Source organism: Lepidochelys kempii, chromosome 4 (assembly GCF_965140265.1).
Source record: "Lepidochelys kempii isolate rLepKem1 chromosome 4, rLepKem1.hap2, whole genome shotgun sequence".
NCBI classification, from domain to species: Eukaryota; Metazoa; Chordata; order Testudines; family Cheloniidae; genus Lepidochelys; species Lepidochelys kempii.
This window is the reverse complement of record NC_133259.1, coordinates 112,285,670-112,309,190: the sequence shown is the minus strand read 5'-3', so window position 1 is coordinate 112,309,190 and position 23,521 is coordinate 112,285,670. Positions and strand designations below refer to the sequence as shown.

The 23,521-nt window shown below is 40.5% G+C and overlaps 2 long non-coding RNA genes across 2 annotated transcripts in view; both read right to left on the bottom strand.

The window, feature by feature from the left end:
* Nucleotides 1–23,521, bottom strand: part of LOC140910740 (uncharacterized) — a 184,496-nt gene that overhangs the window by 12,185 nt on the left and 148,790 nt on the right. The gene's annotated exons all lie outside the window — the stretch shown is intronic.
* The window catches only part of LOC140910737 (uncharacterized), a 53,180-nt gene continuing 41,760 nt past the window's right edge, over nucleotides 12,102–23,521 (bottom strand). Inside the window, exons 3-4 of the long non-coding RNA XR_012158708.1 lie at nucleotides 16,580–17,062; nucleotides 12,102–12,977 (exon numbers count right to left, since the gene is read on the bottom strand). This is a non-coding gene — a long non-coding RNA (uncharacterized lncRNA). The remainder of the gene's footprint in view (nucleotides 12,978–16,579; nucleotides 17,063–23,521) is intronic.

The following is a 23,521-nucleotide window of genomic DNA, read 5'->3' as shown; positions in this document are numbered from 1 at the left end:
TCACCTGCAGCTTGCCACGCTGGCCAAACAGGAAATGAGATTCAAAAGTTCGCGGTTCTTTTCCTGTCTACCTGGCCAGTGCATCTGAGTTGAGAGTGCTGTCCAGAGCGGTCATAATGGAGCACTCTGGGATAGCTCCCGGAGGCCAATACCATCGAATTGTGTCCACAGTACCCCAAATTCGAGCCAGCAACGTCGATTTAAGCGCTAATCCACTTGTCAGGGGTGGAGTAAGGAAATCCATTTTAAGAGCCCTTTAAGTCGAAATAAAGGGCTTCATTGTGTGGACGGGTGCAGGTTTACATCGATTTAACGCTGCTAAATTCGACCTAACGTCCTCGTGTAGACCAGGGCTTAGACACTTTTGAAAATTGCATCCTCTCACATTTGTCTTTTTTTATGTTTGTCAGGAATTGGAATGTGTGTTGACACTACCTACGGCTGAGCTACCAAGGGGATCATCAATTGTATCCCTAAACTTCAATTACCACTACAGAAACTTGAAAAGTTTCAGATGGCAGGGGGTTAAAAATAGAACTATAGAGGATTTCAAGCATCACCCAGGGTGGAAATCCCTACCACATGCCGCACTACATTGCTCAATATCTCCATTAGCTGAACATACTCATCAGGCTGGCCAATGAAACCAAACAACTACAGAGAAATAGTCAACTCTTTCCTGGTGTCACATGCAAAAGTCACTATGTATCATCAGTCCCTTGAATGTCAACTATCTCTCGGTAGTTGTTTGGTTTCATTGGCCAGCCTCCTGGGTATGCTCAGCTAATGGAGGTATTGAGCAATGTAGTGCGGCATGCTGTATTCCACTGATTGTGATGTCACTCCTCCAGCTAATTGGTGCAATGTGTCCAAGGAAAATAGGAATAGGCTAGCACTTTCTATTTCCTCCTTCTTTTCGTTTTTTGATTATGAAGTTTGAATTATTCTCTCAAGAAACACAGTTGTTAGATTTCTAAGTTGCCTCTGGATTCTTTTGGTCTAACCATAATATTCTTTCCCACCCAGATGAGTGTGGTTATTAACAGCAACTAAGAATTAATAATAATTTGCACCATTCTTTACATCTCCAAAGCACTAAACAAACATTAATTCAGCGCCTCTGGCTCCTCTGATGCAAATAGATTGGCTGAGTCATACCTTCATATTTATAAACCATCACTTGTGTCCCAGTACATTTTGGCATAAACAAATCAGTTTTAAAGCCATTTTTCAAAAGGAAACATAGCATCTCCAAAGCACAGGTTTATGGTGTTCTAGAGACCTCTCAAAATGAAAGTTGCAACAACAAACTGACAGGACTCCTTTTTAAAAAGCACACAACGTAAGATTGGAATGTTACATAACATCCCGGAAAAGTTGCCTTACATTTAAATTGCTGAACAGAGATTGTCAGCCCTTACCTGATAAAAGTGACCTTAAAGGCAACCTTTTTTGCATATTATGCTACATTCCAACTTTCTGTAAAAGGATTTCCTTTCAGCCTTTTGTTGTACCCTTCATTTAATAAAGAAACCGAAACAACAGATAGCTGTGCTTTAGAGATGGTGCATTTCCTTTTACAAATGGCTTTAAAACTGATTTATTTTTATTCTGAAATGTCTGAGAACACTAGCGGCAGTTTATAACTAAAAAGATATGACTCAGAGAATCTATTAGCGTCACAAGGAACCTGAGCTTTTATGGAGAAATTGAAATTGACTTGTCTAATCCCTTTTCAATTCAGGGCCAGATCCTGATCTCAGACGTGCAATGTGTATAGTTGCATAAATTGAAAAATCCACTACTGGGTATTTGTGTGCAATTACAACAGAGGAATTTTCAAACTCTCTGGTAATATACACACCATGCCCTTGAGACTGAAATCTGGCCTTTCAGCACAGGTGCTTTTTACAAATATTGGCAATTATTTTATTGGTCTTAAACTCTGCTGCAGACTCTCCAGTCCCAGTAATACATAAAATATACTATCCATGACTGAATGCAAGGGAATATTTGCTCTAGAGAGATTCAGAAGGGAGTAAGGTCTGCAAAGGTAACATTCTTGTACACCAAGGTTGATGGCAAAACTTAGCTGTGGAATTGATGAGCTGGTAAAAACAAAGGGATGGTGAGGAAATTCTCATGGCTCAGGAGCAGGGTAGCAGAGGGAAAAGGTAGGGGAAACTGAAGTTTCTCTCACTGTCATTCCTTCAGGCTACAATAGTCAAAATCTTTAAACAACACATAATCAGTGGTACAGGAAAAGAAAGTGAAAACCTTCTCAAACTGGAACTAGAGGGAATGAACTACAGAAGCTGAAGGTAATTATTCAATTCGTCTGGAATAGCACTATTACTCTAGTAGCAACAGTGTGTAATCTTTAGTGTCATGAGCTAGAGGGCAATGAAGACTTTTCCTGACTAGTATCTATTCTGATGTCCATATCTAGGGTATATCTACACTGCAGCCCAGGTAGAGAGGCTTGTGCTAGCTCTGTTTGAGCTAACTCACTAAAATAGCAACATAGACATTGCAGCAGGAGCAGCAGGCTTGGATTCAGGTGGCTAGCTGGAGCCACCCCCCCCCCCCGCCACAACAGCCATACTTCTATTTTAAGCATGCTTGCTTGAGCACAGTGAGCATGAGCCTGTCTACCTGTGCTTACTTTCTGTGCTCAGTGGGCTTGATCAAGCTGCTGTGGCTACTTCTGTTTCCTTTCCTCCTTCCACAATGCTAAGAGTCACTCTAGAGGAGAAGTAAGATATTCAGTCATCTCCACCTTCCTCTAGTTCCAAAGGGTAACATTTTCCAAAGCACTTTGATTTCTAAGGCACTTATGCCCACTGAAAGTCAGGGTGCTTTTGAAAATTTTATCCAAAGTTCCATATTCCTGATGATTAATTCCAGGGGGAAAACCAAATTGAGCAAAGAATAGGACTGTTGCCAAGTAAGGGGACCAAGATACATCAGCCCCACTAAGATTTAAAATCTACACAGAAAGACACAACCTTATGTGAAATGTGCTCTAAGTATAGCAGAACTGTATGGGATGAAAAAGGTACATGCCTGGTATGGGCAGCTGGTATGGGCAGTAGAATAATGGCACTTCAAGAATGCCACTCCCACACACAGAGTTGGGGTGACTTTTGCAGAGAAGGCATAACTCATACAAATAACACAACCAACTACATAAAAAACTAAACCATAAGTACACAGCACCTTTCTCCTCAGTATCTTAAAGCAATTTACATATATACTAATGTCCACTATGATGGTGTTGGGTGCTATGGAAAAACTCAAGATACACTCGATAGATAATAAACTAACCCTCAAAGCTTTCCAGTGAGCTATATAGGAGCATGACTCACTTTGGAAATACTAAAACAGGCACGGAAATGTTAAGTGACTCGCCCAAAGCAAGACAGTGTCAAAGCCAGGAATAGAACACAAATACCATAAAGCCTATAAAACAGTTGACAATGGCGAGGCAACTGGCATGCTGTGACCTCTGCTGATTACACTGATAATCATCTTACTGTCACCTTGTGCTTCTCTCTTCTGGTTGCATCCACCTGCTGTCTCTCATCTGATCCTTACACTGCAAGCTCTTTGGGGCAGGGACCGTCTTTTCATTATATTTGTACATTGCCTAGCATAGTGGGGACCTCTAAGCACCAGCTGGAGCCTTGAGGTGCTACCACAATAAAAAGCCCGAACCTAGACCACACTTCTCCTCTATAGACAGAAGGGCCCAGATCTTCTAAGATATTTAGGTACCTAGGGCCAGATCTACAAAGATGCTTTGGCACCTAGATGCCTAAATCCCAGTTTTGGACTCCAGTGTGATCCACAAAACTCTTGCATCAACCTGCAGACACCTAAACTCTGTGACCAAATTTCGGCTCTAAAAGTTGCCTAGGTGCCTAAGTTTCTACATCTGGGTATGTGCTCTGCTGCCTCATTCTAGGCAATCAGACAACTGTCTCCCACCTACGCCCTAGCAAGTGATCCACAAACTGGGGGGAAATAGGTGTTCAGCCACTTATCTTACCTGTGGGGCCTATGCTGTAGGCGGTGCCTACATATCAAAATGTGGCTGTTGGCAGTGGTGCCCTTGCCCACCTTCTAACTTTCAGACCAGTAGTTACAGCACTCATCTGGCACATAGGAGACACAAGTTCAATTCTCTCCCTCTGTCTGATGGGGGGAGAAGATTTGAACAGAGATCTCCTACCTCTGGGGAGAGTGCTCCAGCCACTGAGCTATGGGGTAGTCTGGTGTGGGCCTCCCTCAGTCTTTCCTGTTGAAGCTGTTCCACTTTGGATTAAATAATTAAAGAGTCATTAGGCCAGAGAGATAGAGTGTGAGAATGAGTCTACAGTCTGGGGGCTAGGGGATACACTGGGAGGCCCAGGGTGCAGTGCCTGCTGGAAGGCACGTAAACCAGGCTTTGTGGATCGCAGTGTTGTTCTTGTGATTTTCAGTGTCACAATGCCTAAGTCCCTATGTGGATCCATGCCCTAAAGCCCATTGATTTCAATGGGAGCGAGGTGCCTAAATACCTTTTGGGGATCATTCTCATTTAAGGGCCATTCTCATCAAAATCTTCATTGTTACCAGTATATTTTACATACTTAGTTATTTTCAATAACAACATGTCAGTATGGTCAAAATCTTGTCCTTATTTTGAGGCACTGTAAGACTCTTAAGCTAGTGGAGGTCCATCTGCACTCATTTGAAAAAAGGAAGGGAGAACATTTTTAGTATCCTCTTCATGTGCCCATATGGCACTTTGTACCTCAAAACAGCACCCTCAAACTCCTATATTCACCATGTCATATAAATATGATATATTTCATACAAAGCATGCCATGTAAGATATCATATGAAAGGTAATGGTCTGCTGAAGCCCATTGTTCTGTTGAAATATGTATATCATTAGTATGTATGAAGTTATGAGATTTTGCTCTTTGGTTGTTACTGAAATATGTTGTATATTGTAAGTATGTTGTAAGTTTGAGAGTCTCTAATGCTAGTTCTCCTGTGAAAACAACATGGCTTATCACCAGCCATTGACTAGCTGGAGAAGAGTAAACAAGGGATTTACAATTCAAGGACAATTGTGCAAGCACCGCACCATGGGACTGCTCAACTCTGTGACTTTATTGCACAAGACCACACCAGCCACTCTGTGGCTCAGCAAGGCTCACCAGTCAGGCCTGGACTAGAGTCTTCCAGACACATGGACTGAGGATATAAAACAGGGGACAGTGGAATCATGCTTTGGCCTTTCTTCTCCCCCACCTATGCTGGAAGCAACAAGAATGCTGGGAAGACAAAGACGTCAATTGAGGAGACTGGTCCGAGGCTTAAAAGAGGAACCCTGTCTATTAAGAACTGTAACTTCCAGTGGAGTGAGAAAACTGCTTGATCTAAATACTGCCTAGTATAATAAGGTTTAAGATTTAGCCTGTGTGCTTACCTTTTACTATCTCTAACCTTTTGTGCTTGCTACTTATAATCACTTAAAATCTATCTTACTGTAGTTAATAAATCTGTTTTATATTTTACCTAAAACAGTGTATTTTGGTTGAAGTTCTTGGGAAATCTCAGCTCAGTTTACAAAGACTTGTGTATGTCCTCTCCACATTGAGGGAGGAGCGGACTGGGTAATAAACTTACACTGGTCAGGCCTCTGGGGTACAAGGCTGGGGGCTTGAGAGATTTACTGGTGCCTTTCTTGGTTTGATTTGTAAGTGGCTCTGGAAGCATTCATGCAGTCTAGCTGACTGTGTGGCTCCACATATGCTGAGTGATATCAGCGCCTAGAGGGGTTTGCTGCTTGTCACTAGCAAAGCATTGTGAGAGACAGCACAGGGTGTAGAGTTAAGGGGACACAGCGGTATCCCACTTCCAGGTGATACCCTGGGGATCCCATCATATGCCACCAATATTTCTTCAAGCATGAAAGATCTTCCTTACTGATTTTGATGTTTCTTGCTATAGAATATCCCTACTAATGCCAGTATAAACAACTTAGGTTATGGGGACCCACTGCGGTGTCTAGAAAACTGTTTCAGAATGGCATCTGCGCTTGAAAACTGCATTGAATGAATATATTATGCTAACATATGCTAAAACTTAAAACTGCCAGTGCTGCAAAGAAAATTATCTGCAGGCTCTTCTCTCATTTAGAGGATCAAAAGGGATGAGATTTCAGTCTAATAAAATGTTGTGCTTGCAGCTGGACTGGGGGAGAATATCAAGATACATTAGGTAAAACTGACATTAAAAGTGCAACATAACAGATGGACGCAAAAGTGAATTTTTATCAAGATGGTCCATTAGTGTTCTGCAGCCAGACAGAGAAAAACAATGACCTGGAACAAATCAAGAAGAATGGTGCTTGACTTACGCTTCCTCCTTGCAAAGTGTGACCCATATTCATAGTCTTTAATTAGAAATGAATTTTGCTTATGGCTGATGGGCTAATTTCTCTCTACTTTTCTAAATCACCAATCTCCCAGGTTACATTACAAATGAGCAGAGGAAAAATGGATCAGTCCTTTCACCAGTGACAAAGCAGGTTTCCTTTGAAGCAGAGAAATCAATCAGCGAGTCACTTAGTGCTGCCTAGTTACATAATCTATGATTAACCTCAAACAACCTTGGGTAACTTTTAGCATCAATATTTAAAATAAGCCTAGCACAAACCACATTTTTAGCTTCAAATCCTGCACTTCCAGAATGGAAGGTTCTGATCTGCCCCATAAGTAACCTCAGAGGGAAATAAGAGAACTCAAAACAGTGGGCCTTTTGCAAAGTTTGAATGCACTTGATCTGAGAAGTTTATGTACATGTGTTTGTTGGTGGAAGAGCTGTGTAGTTGTCTGTCTGTAGGCATTTTGCTGCTCTATTACTAATAGTACAAAGCTACTGCACAGACAAGGGGGCAATCTAGTGGTCTGAGCACACAGGATTGGGAACTACGTACCCCTGAGCCACAATCCTAGTTCTGTTCTTGTGGCAAAAAGAGCATGTCATTATGTAAATTAAGGATTATATCATTAATCCACATGAACAAGAGGGCAGAATAGAAAGTTGCACAGAAAACCTTAATTCTGGCACTTCCTAGCTTTTGAATGCCTTACTTGTCAACCTTAATAGTCTTTTAATGTACTTTTGTATGAAAGCATATATGTGATCTGAATACTTTAGTGGCTCCTATAGTTATAACAGCCCAAGCCAAAACTCCAGACTTGGCCATCCCCAAGACCTGAATTTTGGAGTATCTGCCATTTGGGCTGGGTTTAAATTTAGTTACTTTAACTCATCTCTAACACAGACACTGTATTTTTTAAATTATGCATTAATTTTAGAATTGTTTACTGAAGCTGGCTGAATAATACATGCAAATAGCTTATTTGATCTTTTTTCTCTAAGTTATTCAATACATTAGTCAAATATTTCTAATCAACCAGCAGTGTAGGTGGCTGAATATTATTAATCAAATATTCAAACTTGCACTGTCCATCAGTGAATAATTTACTCAGAAATAACAACACTATCATTAGCCAGCTCTACTTCATGCCACAAAAGAAGAAAATCTACAAGTCTTAGGCACTTATATGGCCAGCATGACTACAGTATCCAATCACCTCACAACCTTCCATGTTTTGGGGTAGGGAAGTATTACTATCCCCATTTTACACATGGGAAACTTGACCTAGGTCACAAAGGAAGCCTGTATCAGAGCAGGAAATTGATCCAGGTTTCCCAACTCCTAAGTTAGCGCCCTAACCAATGGATCATCCTTCCTCTCAAAGTGGGATGGAAAGCGTGCTCACCAAAGTCTGGAGTGGCAAGCTCTGCAAAGGGGAAATTAATTGATTTAAAAGCTCCCTGAGGGAAGGTCTTGCCATACCAAACATGTCAGTAGGAGCGTTTTTGGATGAAGAGGAAGGTAATATGTACAGGCAGAGCCTCTGAAAAGCCACAGAAGTAACTGCAAGAGTCCACTGATTTATATTTCCAGAATCAGGGAATCAGGGAACTTTGCAACCATGTCTCTAAAATATTTGTATTAATAGTTAACGTGTAGGGGTCTATCATACTATATCTTCCTTCCCTTAGTTATATGCACATGCCCATTGTAAATGCCAGTTCCTGAATCCAGCTTCTGGGTATGAGATTGTGTTTCCTCATGAAAGAAGACTGGGAGGCAGAGGTAGTTTTCATCCACTATTGGCTATTCATATCCATTTGCCTTAAACTTCTCCCATAGGAGATTTTACTGTGGATGGTACTGGGTGTAAGAAGGCAAGGAGTGGGAAGCAACTCACGCAGTGAGGAAAGGTCATTGGAGAAGCAGGGATGTCCTAGCTTGCTCCTTTGTCTGGCTTTTGTACAATTTCATCCTCATTTTGAGTGCCTATTCCATAGTACATTTCCACCCCAATTTGTTTATGATTGGGGAGACACTGAACTGAGAAACTGCCAAAAGTGCTATGCACGAAGGCAGTGGAATAAGAGGCATAGAGACACCAGAAATTCATTTCCCATTAAAACAGCAAAGTCTGCGGAAATGGCTGGGGCACAGCTTTCTGTTTGCCCTACTTATGGGTGTTTGTACAGTACCTGTAGGTAGTCAGGTAAGTTTTGTCATGTCTAATCAACAGTACCACAAGAGAACAACTGACAGAGCAAATTCAGAGTGCCTGATTCTCCTGTCTTTTACACCACTGTAAATCAAAAGCAACTCTCTATTAGCCAATGGAATAACACCATGTCACTGATATGAGAAGACACTCAGCTCCAGGAAGACTTAATAGTACATGTATGTTACTTAGGGCTTGTCTACATTACCTGCTGGATCGACGGGCAGCAATCGATCCAGTGAGGGTCGATTTATTGCATCTAGTCTAGACACGATAAATCGACCACCGTGCGCTCTGCTGTTGACTCATGTACTCCACCAGGGCTCAAGGCGCAGGCAGAGTTGATGGGACAGCGTCAGCTTTCAACTTACCGCAGTGAAGACACCATGGTGAGTAGATCTAAGTATGTCGACGTCAGCTACATTATTCACATAGTTGAAGTTGCATAACTTAGATTGATTCCCCCCGCACCAGTGTAGACCAGACCTCAGTTAAGAATGATAAACTCAGTATAATTCATCTATTTTACATGGCTTCTCCACCTTGCCTATCAACTAACGGACTAACCCTGGCATTCTATCTAATTGCTCTATCCCCTGGTCATTATGATAGCATTAACTCTGGGCCAATACAACCATCCAGTTACCACTATTAAAGAGATGATGACAGATGAAAACCAGGAGGCAAAGGACTAAAGAGAAAATAAAAGAATAGGTATTGAAGAGCATTCTGGTGACCAGGACATTTTGGTATAATACAAGTTAAAGAAATATTGACTCTGGTTGGCTGACACTGCATAGAATCTGGGTGCCGATTCTATGCAGTGTTTAATCGTGTAGCCTGAATGTGGTTCCCTTGAAATTTAATTTCATGGTAATGTTTATTGCTAGAGATGTACCAGTTGTATCAGAAACCCAAACACTGGTGAACAGAGCTAGATTGCAAAAAGCTTTTGAACTTGCTATTTGCCCAGGAGGGATAAAATGGAAACCTGAAAGTTGCCAATATTTATGATTTGGGAAGACCAGTTGAAAATGGTGATTTTGTGAACCCAGAACAAAAACAGGCCATTTAAGGGGGTGGTTTTGTTTTTTTTGTTTGTTTGTTTGTTTTTCCCCTTCCATATTTCTCTTCATTTTAATTAAGCCCTCTCTGGACTCATGCTGTTGGAGAGTTTTCAAAGAAACAGAACTTTCGTGCCAGGTTCTCTCCGCCCCCCCCCCCAACTTGAAACGTGTCTGACTGGGAGTTTACATCAAATAAAAACCTAAATACAGCTACGCTACTAGCATTCTGAATACTGTAGAAAGGAAAAACATCTATTTAAACACTGCAGTCAAATTCCCTGGAATTCTGCTATACAGTTTGCTTTTTATATTAATGGTTTTCTTAATTGGATGGGAGCTGCAGGATCGCCACATATGGGCTGGACACTATTAGAAATATCAGTACAAATAGAAAAAACATTGAGCTAGTTTCAGCCTTGATTAAAACCTTGTGTAACCTTAATGTACATTTAAAGATACAATGCACTTGATTTCTTGAAGATTCCCTGTCAACACGAGAAAGATATCACTGCTGTAAAGAAAAAAAAATATTTATTTACTCCAAGTACAATGCAACTTCAGGTCCCAATCCTGCAAATATCTGTCTGTGAGTATTGTATGCAAATGAGTAGTAGTCTCGTTAAACTGAATGAGTGTTTGCAGGATTGGAGCCTTATTTTGATGACCGTCACTGTCAAAACATTACAGAATTAAAATAAATGAGATCCAGTTGGATGTATATTCCGATATCAAACTTTCATTATGCAATTCTTAAAACTATCCTTTTACCAACTACTCTTTTTGAAAATATACATTCACATAAGCTTTCCTGGTACAACAGTGCTCCATTAGAAAAATCAAGAAGAAGTAGGACAATGGAACCGACTGCCTAAGGAGGTTGTGGAAGCTGCTTAACTGGAGGTTTTCTAAAGGAAGCTGGATAGCCATCTGTCTTGGATGGTTTAACCATAATAAATCCTGCAACTTGGCAGGGGATAGACTAAATGACTTTTGAGGTCCCTTCTAACCCTATGATTCTATAAGCATACATATCAGGATAAATTCTACTCTGACTCTTATTCCATAGCAACCCCATTGAATTCAACTGGAACCTTGTGTACCTATGAAAATGGAATTTGGCCCTTAAGTATTTCCAGGTTTATAACACTTTGAGATCCAAGGATGATCAAACAACCTTACACAGGTGAGCATGCATCTACATCATTTACATGCATGCATCTACATCAAGATAAAGTAACTTGTCCAAAGTCACACAGTGCATCAATGGCAGAGCCAAGAATAAAACCCAAGTCACCAGATTCCCATTCCTGTGCAGTGTGAATGGGACTACAATAGTTTCCCCAATGTACTTCTCAAATGCATAAATGTGAACCATGATCACAAGCCTCATAATTTCTAAAAGTCTGGGGCAAAAAAATGGCAGGTGGACCAAGAAATTAGAAATGGAGCTATCTGGTTTTGATTCCATCTTGGAAAAAGAATGTTGGTGGATTTATGTCAAAGGCTAAAACAAAGCTATCTTCAGACAAAAACACTTCATATTTTAATCTTAAATCCCTGTTTTGCATAATATTTCTTAGTGTTTCCAACTATAGAATATCATCATCACAGTATGCTATGGAGTACCTTTACTATACCAAGAATAAAGGAGATCAAATTTTGTTTGTTGTCAGCTACCGTTTAAAGTGAATACACTGATGTAAATTCTGTAAGGGTTAAATACTGGTCCTATTGATGTCTAAAGGAATTTTGCCTCTGATTTTAATGAGACTTGGTTTGGGCCTTTAGGAAAGCACTTAAGCATGTGCTTGGGTCCATTCCTCTTCAGCAACACCTCTAAGCATGTGCCCAAGCCCTACTGAAGGCACAAATGCTTTCCTGAATGCTTAATTCAAATGGTAATGAATAGATCTGCAATCTGAAAATAAGATATTTCCCAGATTGTAGAGTTTACAAGAGCTACCCAGTAATTCACTGTTTGCTGCAGCACATAAGCAATAACTGAAACATACAAAGTTCAGAATACTTCTTCCTATTACCATGGATTGAATGGCATTTGCTTAAGTGCTTTTGTCTGAGAGAACATGACAGAATGTTTGAAATTATCAAATGTATTGTATATCTTGTATTTCTTTACTACACATTTTTACCTTCACTGCTGAATGCAGTACATGCAAGAAAGAGTTAAAAGTAAAAAAAATATAATTTTAATATTAGAACCAACTTTAGAAAACCAGAATATTGTTGAATCTGGTTGAATCTGTAATGTCAAACAACTTATTTGACGTTAGCTGCTATTTCTACTAATTGTCCATGAAGTTCACAATTTTTACCAAGTATTCATTATTCAAAAAAGTGTTCAAAAAATAGGCTTGTGAAAAAAACTCCAGCATACAGGTCATTCACAAATAAAGGCATTTGCTATTCAGAATTTACTGTCTGAGCTGTATGACTGATTACTTAAGTTACATGGTATTGTTCCTGTTCCCTGATTGGCTGGCCTCATCTTTATAAACTACAACTGCTTTTGCAATAAAGCAATTGTTTTCTCATTAATTGACTTCTGTTTCTTGATTAAACACACTCCCCTGCAGACCTGAAATTCACTTCCGACTCATGAGAAATTTTGGTCACTCTATTCTCTAGCAAAAGAGAACAAAAAAGATGTGAAAATAACTGATTCAAAATGCAATTCAGAATTCACAAACATTCCTGCAAACACATTTTTCCTCTTTTCACCCAGCTCTAACTTTTAATTTTGGTAACGTGTATTAATGCCTTATGTTAGTAAAGAGATTTCCAGTCAGTAATGATCAGACACTCATATTAGACCAAAATAATTCCTTTCACTTTTCTCGATAGGTTGCGAGTGCTTCATAATCAAATGTGTTCATTTTAGACTGGTCAGGAATATTTTTCAAGTGGGTAAAAGCAAAGCTGAGCAAGAAGAGATGAACAAACAGTTTGAATTTCTTGTAAAATGTCCTGCTAATGGTAGTTGATTCTCATTGTTCCTATTTTAAATGATTTCCACGAGAGTTCATGATTGTAAGACGTTATGGGACCACGTAATTGAGAAAGAAGAGTCAATTCTTAAGATAGAGCACTGATAATTTTACATCAAACCTAATTGAGATGAATGATGTGCATGAGTCAGTCTTGGAAGACTTGTTCCATTTCACGAAGAATGTTCCTCTTTTAGTTGTCTGCAGCAGAATCAAAAGGGAAGCTCGGCCACTTGCCGAATCAGGCCCTATATTCATTAATGAAATAAAGAGCGCAAGGAAGTTATTAGTGACTAGGGCTGGGTGAACATTCAATTTTAAAACCAGCAGGAAGCTCTCCCCATGTCCCCCTCTCTTCCCAGATACTATAAGGGCCATTAAAAAGGAACCAGATCCAAACATTATAGTTTGTCAGTGAAATACCCTGAAAGTAACAAAATCATAAACACCTTCCATTCTTGTGGTACTTCCACGACTCTCATTGCAGTCTGCCAGCAGGAAGAACAGCAAGAGTAACCAAGGAATGAAAGAGTAAGCAGAGGTGAGATGGTAAGGAATGCAGAGAAGATAAGAATATTGGGTGGAGCAGGGAAGAGAAATTATAGGGACAACAGGACAAACCATGCAGAAAAATGCTATAGCACTCCCCAAACAAACACAATGGGGTACAAGGCTTTATTTTTCTTCTTTAGGGTATGAATAACTCATTTAAATAATTGAGTTACTTATATCCTACAGGGTGAGATCTCTTCCCCCCCCCCATAAAGATCTCTTTCCCTCCCCTATAAAACAAATGCAATTCATCTAACTGGCTAGAATAGGAAACTAAGAAAAGGAGGTCTAAAGAAATGAAGGCCTAGAAATGGAGGAACTTGCAAAAAGCAAAACAAGAAAATAGTAAAATGTGGAGCAGAGAGACAGGGCCAGTCCCTGCCTCATTCCTTTCAGGCATAACTGTGTGCACACACTAAAATCTGATTTCTGTAATTACTTCTGCATGCTGGGGACTCCGCTATTGCTCTTGATTTTTACATGGAAGGTGCTCAGATACTATGGTGTCGGATGGCAGCATAAAGCCTAAAATAGGATGTATGAACAATCAATGAAAAGCAAGCCCTAAATGGATGTAAGCATGGCCAAAGTGAATTCATTTAAAAATGCAAATGAATACTCAGTATTTGCCCAGCTCTTACAATAAAATAATTAGCCTGTAGTCATCAAAATCCATGCAGCATCTATTAAATGGATTAAAACTTATTTACATGCTTTGTGAATAACATGTACCTCTTTGTAAAAAATAGTTCCAAAACAATCTAGAAAGCAAAGTATGCCAGATTGATGCCAGATTTATCTCCACTGACTTCAGTGGAATTACACTAAGAATGAACCTGGCCCAAGAGGTCTTTTACAATCACTTTAAATGATTCATTGTACCAGGGTCATTATTTTCTCATGATACTTAATTTCCCTCCTACTCCCAGGCACTGAAGTGAACAGCAACTTGTGGTGAACAAAGAAATTACTATTTCTGGCTATTATATGGAGTTCCTCAGCCACAATGGCCACTCTCCAGCTATCAATCTGCATGCTTCAATCATCCAGTTTTCTCCCTGTAACCTCGGCATTTCCTTTTGTCATTAAGAGATTTGCAGTATCTATTCCATATCTAACTGATCGCCACAATTTTCCAGTGTTCAGATTCCAAACCAACCATTACTGTGCTGTTACCCCCATACCCAATAGCTTGGTTGTCAGGGCACCCACCTAGGATGTGGGAGACCCAGGTTCAAATCGTTGCTTTGGAGCAGTAATTTGAACCTAGATCTTCCTCATCCAGTGTGAGTTCCCTAATAGCAGACTATAGAATATTCGGGGATGGGGGCGTTCTCCCTCAATCTCTCCTCCTTTAGAAGCTGTTCCACTTTGTACAATTATTCACTGGAGCAGGGAATAAAACCCAACTGTCACCCCTCCTAGCTTGGTGGTTAGGGTGTTCACTGGCAGAGAAGAGACCCAGGTCAACTGCCTGCTCCAGAGTAGGGATTTTAACCTGGGTCTTCCACATCCCAGACACGTGCCCTAGCCAATGGGATTTTTGGTATAAGGAGTGGAGAGGCATGACCTCTGATTTTGTGAATAGTGAATAAATCCCCTTGTGACTCTAGTTGCACATATCAAAACATTTCGTTTTGACATTTCCCAAAAAATTCTTTGATTCAACTACAACAATTCTCCAAAATGATGCTAATTAGATAAATGTTTCAGTGTATCCAAATTTGCATTTTTCAGCAAAATGTTTTGTCCAAAAAATTTCACCGAGCTCTAGTTATAACGGTATAATCTAGCCCACCTAGTAGAGAGTTATAGCAGTCTATATCATAGGCTGGCTAACACAGTTGTAGGGGGAAAAATAAAATTCCCTGCCCACACTGAGTACTTAAACTCTGGAACAGCTTTATTGGTGCTGTTAACAATAACAGTCTTCAAACATATTTACAGTTACCATGGTTCTGCCCCCAGTGTGGACACAGTCTCACTGTGATAGGCTTTGGCTCTTGCTAAATGTATTATCCCACCTGACATACCAATTGGAATGTTTTTCAAATATAAATAGCAGTTCACTGATGGCAAGCCAAATGGCAAGCAAGAGAGAATCAAATGCAGCTTCTTGAGTGACGGTAATCAAATATTTCATGACAGTAATACGAATATTAAAGATCCATCCATTAAATGTCAGTATTTCCCAAGACTTGCAGTATATTCTGGATCTCAAAAAAAAGCAAATTCAGCATTTTACCAGCCTGAAATAGCTTGCACTACATAACAACCGTAAACGGTTTATTTTACATCCCTATCAATAGAGCTGACTGAACAGCTTGCTGACAATTTTGCATCAGTGGATTTACAGCTGCAGCTATTAATACTAAATTCCAGCTATCACGTGTGATTGCAAAAGCCTTATCCATGTAAAAACATGAAATTTAGGCTGTTACATAGTAATTTACTCCCATGATATATATATTATCCACATGGTAAGACACCCTAGACTTTTCTAGGCAAGAAACATTTCTAGGCAGTTACTTATTAATTTATAATAGGGGGAGCTGAAAGCAATCTCTGTATTTAGGTTGCTTAACATGTTCCATTATTAAAGGATTATTGTGACCTTTTCTTTGAGAAGCTCTCTCACCTCCATTGTTTGTAGCAAGCCCTTGATACTTGGCAGGGGGAACACCCTGAGGCTACAGAAGTGCCTTTTTTCCCTATCCCATTAAATTCTGTTAATCTTTTGCTGGTATTTAACTATTAAAAATCACCATTTTTTCCCTCTGGCTTGCATTTCTCAGGAAAATTCTGGTAGCACCTCAAAATAATAACTGAAGACACGAACATTATACGGCTGGGGTCACATTTCCAACAAGCAGCAGCAGCAGCAGCAAATAATATACTGAGAATGTCTAGGAGCTGCCATGTTGTGTAATCTTGTGGATACCTGATGCAAGGTGCTCAGGTGCTGTAAGCATTGGCCATCAATGTACATTTCTAAAGAGAAAATAATGAATACAACAGCTTTTATCAATAGAATATTAATGTGCATAGGGGCTGGAACTGCAGGTGCTAGGGGTGCTGCTGCAACCCTTGGCTTGAAAAGATTTCCATTATATACAGGGTGTACAGTTTGGTTCAATGGCTCTCAGCACCTTCGCTATAAAAACTGTTTGAGCACCTCTGTGTGCAGACATGTAAACTCACATAATTCTGAGGGGAAGAGGAACTTTAAACACTTGCAGCCCAATGCATGAGCTGTGGAAATGAGATTGTCTCACGAAAAATAAGGAAGAATACTCACTAAAATTCAGCTGGGCCAAATGTATTGATTATTTCAGCCAGAAAAAGAAGCAAATTGCCCGTTGCTTAAATGGCCATTTTTGGGTGGCTGTTGCATGTCTGTCATATTTAAAGGGCCAGCACCAAAAACGCATATGAGGAAAGAGTTTCTATAACAGCACAACTGTATACTGAAGAGAGTCAATGGGGATGCACAGCTGTCACCGAATAAGGTTCTCTTGAGTAGGGTTTCTTTGGTATTGTCTGCAACACTTTTCACCATAAGTAGTAGACAGGGCACTGAACAGGGAGCCAGGAGAACTGGTTTCTATTCCTGGTTCTCTCACAGACTTGCTGTGTGACCTTGGATAATTCACTTCACCTCTCTGCCTCCGGTTCTCTTCCCACTCTTTGTCTGTAGATTGTAAACTCTTTGTGAGGGACTCTCTCATTATGTGTTTGCACAACACTCAGCACAATGGAGCCCCAATCTTGGCTGAGGTTTCTGTAATACAAATAAATAAATAAATAAATAACAAACAATATGAAGATCCTGTTAATATGTGTCCTTCCTATTAAGATAATTAACTTACTGCTTTAGAGTGCATTGTAAGCTACCCGTGTGAACCGGGCCAGTGAAAGGATGTTTTGTGCCCTAGGCGAAACTTCCACCTTGCACCCACCCTCCGCCCTGAGGCGCCCACCCTGCGGCGGCTCCCCGCCACCGCCCCTCCACCCTGAAGCACCCCCCCTACAGCAGCTCCCCACCCCCTGAGGCTTCCTGCCACCCTCTCTCCCCTCGGGGAGCCGTGCGGCAACTCCCCTCCCCAGCTCACCTCTGCTCCGCCCCCTCCCCGAGCATGCTGCCGACGCCGCTGCTTCTCCCGCCTCCCAGGCTTGCAGCACCAATCAACTGTTTGGCACGCAAGACTGGGAGGAAGAGAAGGAGAGCGAGGCGGCGTGCTCAGAGGAGGAGGCAGAGCAAAGGTGAGCTGGGGCGGGGAGCAGCTCCCCTGTGCGCCACCCCTGCCCCATTACTTGCTGCAGGCGGCCCTCCCGGTGGTCCTCTGCCCCAGCTCACCTCCACTCCACCGCCTCCCCGGAGCACGCTTTTGGCCGCCCCCAACCACTTGGCGCCCTAGGTGACTGCCTAGTTCGCCTAGTGGTTGCACCGGCCCTGCGTGTGAAAAGCCTTGTGTAAAACCAAAACATCTTAAACAGGGGAAGGCTTGTTGGTAATCCATAACTTGAGATCCTACAGAGGAACTGAAGCCTTTCTAAAGTATGGTTGCAAATAACTGATTGCTGCTTATAAGTTACCTAATAGTTAAAACTGACTTCCACATACTTATTAAACACAGGGTTTATAGAAATAATTGAGTTAAGTTAATGTTCATCTTTTTCCACCATTTATCAGAGTACATTATTTAGGATATTGCTTTATTTCCCTTTTCTCAGGAACTTTCTTGTTTTTCCTGAAGTACTAAGTAACCTGAGACCAAGAGTGATAGGTTTATATTTGTTCCTCCTTTGTGTCAGTCTCATATTCTCATTAGCTTTGTGTTACCTACGCCATGACAACAGGCCTCTAATTTCTCTGCTTTTCTCTTTTCCGGCAATGAATTAACTATGATGATGGGGACCATAGCAACGGAAGCAAAAACTTCATTAAGCAAGAATTTTCAATGCATGCTGTACAAACAGCATAGGCTTTGCTGAAGCCATGGATTCAATGCATGAACGTTGAGATGTATACTTTATCCTTAACATATAGTGTAACCAGCATGCCACATCACAATTCACGCTGAAGATCCACATTAGGAATGGGAGGACTGGCTTGAGGACGACAACAACAACAACATCTTCTCCTTCTCCTTCTTCTCCCACATTTCTATGTTCTTCCAGCTCCTGACTGGTGCTGGAAACAGAAGTGTCAAAATACCTCCCCAGAGACTTGATATATTTTCATCTCAATAGAAGCTAGGAATACCAAAGACCTCATAAGAAAAAAAAATTAGATCTTGTGAGGTTTCCAGCCCCATATTTGACAGCCAGAATGTCCAGAACTGGTGTAGAAATGCATCAAAACTTTTAGAGCTAACCTGAACAGAATATAAAACCATTGCACCATTCGATATACACACACACACCCATTTGTTACACACACACACACACATTCCCACCTGTGTCACAATTCTAACCATCTGATCTTGCTCCAGTTGAAGTCTCTAATAGTTCTGCCATTGATTGAAAGGGAACAGTACTGGTCTTCAATATCCCAATCCTATACTGCTAAAATCAATGGGAGTTTCGCCCCATTTGGAAGCAGGTTCAGGCCCCAGATGTGCATCTCCCTTGAATATGAAAGTGACTTTTTAAACTTAGATGGGTTTCAGAGTAACAGCCATGTTAGTCTGTATTCGCAAAAAGAAAAGGAGTACTTGTGGTACCTTAGAGACTAACCAATTTATTTGAGCATGAGCTTTCGTGAGCTACAGCTCACTTCATCGGATGCATCTGATGAAGTGAGCTGTAGCTCACGAAAGCTCATGCTCAAATAAATTGGTTAGTCTCTAAGGTGCCACAAGTACTCCTTTTCTTTTTGTAAACTTAGATGGAAGCTTTTAATTACAAATCATCTAATGCAAGTCATCTAATGGATCTGTTATAGTACCAAGCAGAATTCAAGTTACCTTAGCAAAGTAGATGGGAGTTTCTCAGAGGCAGAGATAAATCTGATGGTTTAATGTTATTTGCTTGCAAGATTTTCTTTAACACTAGACTATTTATCACATTTATACAATTTATTGTATATAATTTAAGTATATAACTTATAAGAAACCCCATTGAGTGTTTCCAGACTAAACTATTTAGCTCTTTACAAATGTAATCTCTGCACTGAGGGTTTAGTGTGGAATTTGCACCAGTGTTAATCTCGTAACGTTAATGTTACGGTAAATAAATACAGCCAAGGGGCAGGGAATGTCTGGCTCATGTGCAGATAAACTTGTGGGTGGGGTAGGGTGCAAAAATCCTTCCCCTCTTTTATACTGCATGAGGGCCTGCCAGAATTGCAGTCCCTGCTAGGACCTCTGAGGGAGGTGCACGCCATCCCCAAAGGAACCTGGCGAAGGCAGGGACATGGTCCTAGTCCCCTACCCCCACCCTAATATTGACTAGCACAGAGGCATGTTGGGGAGCCTTGTAAGGCATTGAGCCTTGTTTTCCTCCCATTGGGGCAAGTCACTTCCACAATGCCCCCAATCCCCTGGTTGGGCAAACTGTTTATTCACAGGTCAGTTTGGACCCTTTCTAGTAGCCTTCACTCACATGACTAGTTCAACTGAAGTAAGTGTAGGATCAGAACCTTTCCTTGCACACAGTGAGTCAGTGGCACAAAAGTGAGGCCTGGTAGATCCCAAAGCAGCAGTTCTGCCACTTAAGCTGAAGGAGAATATTCATTATCACTCATTAGTAGTTGTCCTATGTGAAGCTTGTGAGCAAAGGTCTCAGCAACAAACACCTCTTGCTTACAAGGAAGATTAAAATCACCACCACCAAAGTACTTTGCTTTAACCACAAGCCTCTGTTAACAGAAAATTAACACCTGGGGCCACAAACTAATAATGACTGACATCTACTCTGCCACACAGAACGGTACTCACACCTTGTTATTTTAATTAACATAGAAACAAGTATGAAGTAAGATGTGAAACAACAAAGTGACCCTTTGTAAAACTTTCTTTTTGAAAAAAAGTCTTCATTAAAAACCTTTCCATTTCCCCCCAGTAATGCGTAATCACAGAATCAAAGGGGGGAAATGCACAAAAGTTCAAACACAAACTGTAATTAAAACAAACCAACAATAAATCTGTACATAAACCTGAGGCCCTGGCCACTCCCAATCTTAAAAAGACTCCTTGGAATCTACTGCAGAAAGAGGGGTTTTAATCTCAATGTCCTGGACAGCTTTCAGTTGAACTATTATAATCACCATGACTATAATTCATTCTTTGCTCCAGCAGGGTAAGCCAGCTTTCATTTCTTTTCCCCTATTGTTTACATAACTCCATAGATTTTAAGGCTGGAAGGGACGACTGTGATCATCTTGCTAAACACAAGACACAGGACTTCCCTGAATTAATTTCTGAACTAGAGCATCTCTCTTTATTTAATCTTCATTTAAAAATTGCCAGTGATGGAGATTCTACCATGATGTTTGATATATTCTTCCAATGGTCTATTACCCACACTGTTAATAATTTGTACCTAATTTGTAATATGAATGTGCCTAGCTTCAACTTCCAGCAATTGGATCTTGTTATATCTTTGTCTGACAAACTGAAGAGCCTTATGTTATCAATTTCTGTTCCCTATGTAGTTACTTATAGAGACTATGATCAAATCACCCAATAACCTTCTTTTTGATAGACTCAAGAGCACAATTCAGTTTACAACTATGAGGAATGTTTCCCAGTCATTTAATCATTCTCGTGGCTCTTCTCTGAACCCTTTTCAACATATAAACATCCCTCTTGAATTGTAGACACTGGAACTGGACACAGTATGCCAGTTGAGGTAACACCAGTGCCAGATACAGAGGTAATATAATCTTTCTACATCTACTTGACAATTCCCTGTTTATGCATCCAAGGATCACATTGGCCCCTTTGGTCACAGCATTATACTCAGAGCCTGTGTTCAGTTGATTATGCCACGTGACTCCTAAGTCCTTTTCGGAGTCATTCCTTCCTTAGAAGTTTTTAAGGTCAGGCTTGACAAAGCCCTGGCTGGGATGATTTAATTGGGTATGGGTCCTGCTTTTGAGCAGGGGGTTGGACTAGATGATCTCCTGAGGTCCCTTCCAACCCTGATATTCTATGATTCTATTCTATGATTCCTAGGATAGCATCCCTTATCCTGTAATTATGGCCTATATTCTTTGTTCCTAGATGTGTGACCTGAAATGTACATTGTTTGCTTCCAGCTTACCACGCAATCCAGATGGCTCAGTATCAATGCCTTGCTCTCTTCATTATTTAGCATTCTCCCAATTTTTGGGTCATCTGCAAACTCTGTGAGTAATCATTTTATGTTTTCTTCCAGGTCATTGATAAAAAACCCACTAAACATAGGCCAAGAATCAATCCCTATGGGATCTTACTAGAAACACATCGCTCAGTAATGATTCTCTATTTACAATTACAGTTTGAGCCCTATAACTTATTCAGATTTTAATTCATTTTATATGTGCAATGTTGATTTTGTATTATTCTAATTTCTTAATAAAAATATTGTCAAATGCCTTACAGAAGTCTAAGTACATTATGTCAATAACATTACTTTTATCAACCAAACTTGTAATCTCATTAAAAAAAAAAAGATATCAACCTAGTTTGATGGTATCTATTTTCTATAAACCCATGTTATTTTAATTATTCTATCCTCTGTTAATTCGTTACTAATAGAGTCCCGTATCAGCTGTTTCATTATTTTTCCCAGGATTAAAGTCAGGCTGGCAGGCCTATACTTTCTCTGGTCATCCCGTTTACCCTCTTTAAATACTGGCACAATATTAGCTTTCTTCCAGTCCTCTGGAAACTCCCTAGTGCTCCCAAACTTATTTTAAAAAATCAACATTAATAAGTCCAGAGGGTTCCTCAGTCAGGTCTTTTAAAACTCGGATAAAAGTCATCCAGATCTACTAATGTATAGATGACTAATTTTAGTAGCTGCTGCTTAGCATCCTCCTGAGTTATTGTTGTAATGGAAAGTATTTCATCATCATCGGATATGACTGCATCATCTGGCTTTTCCCCATATACATAGCAAATATTTATTAAACACTTTTCCCTTTTTCTTCTCTGTTGACAATTCTACCATTTCCATCTATTAATGGACCTATACCTTTTTTAGGGTTCCTTTTGTTCCTCGATATAGTTTAAAAAAACAATACAAAACAAAACAAAACATCTTCCTAATGTCTTTAACTCTTCTGGCTATAGATTTCTCCTTGTGTCCTTTTGTTTCCTTTTTAATTTTAATTAATTTTCTACAATTTCTAGCTTCTAATTTTTAGTCATGGGTATCTACTTCCCCTTGTTATATATTTTATTTTTATTGCTGTTTTCATTCTAAGCCAGACTGGTTTTTTAACCAGTGCAGCCTTCTTTTATCAATTGTGGCATCTAGTAAAATCTTCTTAAACAGTTTCCAGTTATGAGATACATTTTTCTGTGTCTCCCTGCTGATCTGGAGCATACTTATACTTAGCTTTGTGAAACTGGTCCTTTGAAAGCACCAAGGGTGGGATCCACAAAGCTACTCTGGTGCCTAAATCCAGACTTGGGTATCTAAGGGCATATCTACACTTACCTCCAGAGCGATCGATCCAGCAGGGGTCGATTTATTGCATCTAGGGAAGATGCAATAAATTGACCACCGTGCGCTCTCCCGTCGACTCCGACACTCCCCCGGAGCTAGAAGTGCAGGTGGAGTTAATTTGGGAGCATCAGCAGTAGACCTACTGGAGTGAAGACACTGCGGTAAGTAGCTCTAAGTATGTAGATTTCAGCTATGCTATTTTTGTAGCTGAAGTTGTGTAACTTAGACTATCTTAGCTCGCCTCCCCTCTCCCCAGTGTAGACCAGGCCTAAGTCTCAGGCTGAGATGCCTAAGTTCCAGTTTTAGGCTCCACTGTAACCCGAAAAACTCCTGTTGAATGCTGTAGGTGCCTAAACTCACTGCACCTAAGTTTTTGCAGTAAAAGTTCCCTCTGCCTCTATGTTTCTGCCTCTGAGCATGCGCACTGCAGCCTCATGTTAGACGTCCAGATGCCTATCTCCCACCTAAGCTCCAGAGCCATTCACAAACTAGGGATGCTAGACATTCAGCTGCCTAAGTCACATGTGGGGCCTGACAAGGTAGGCAGCCTCTAAGGAAACCTACCAGATTTGGCACCTCC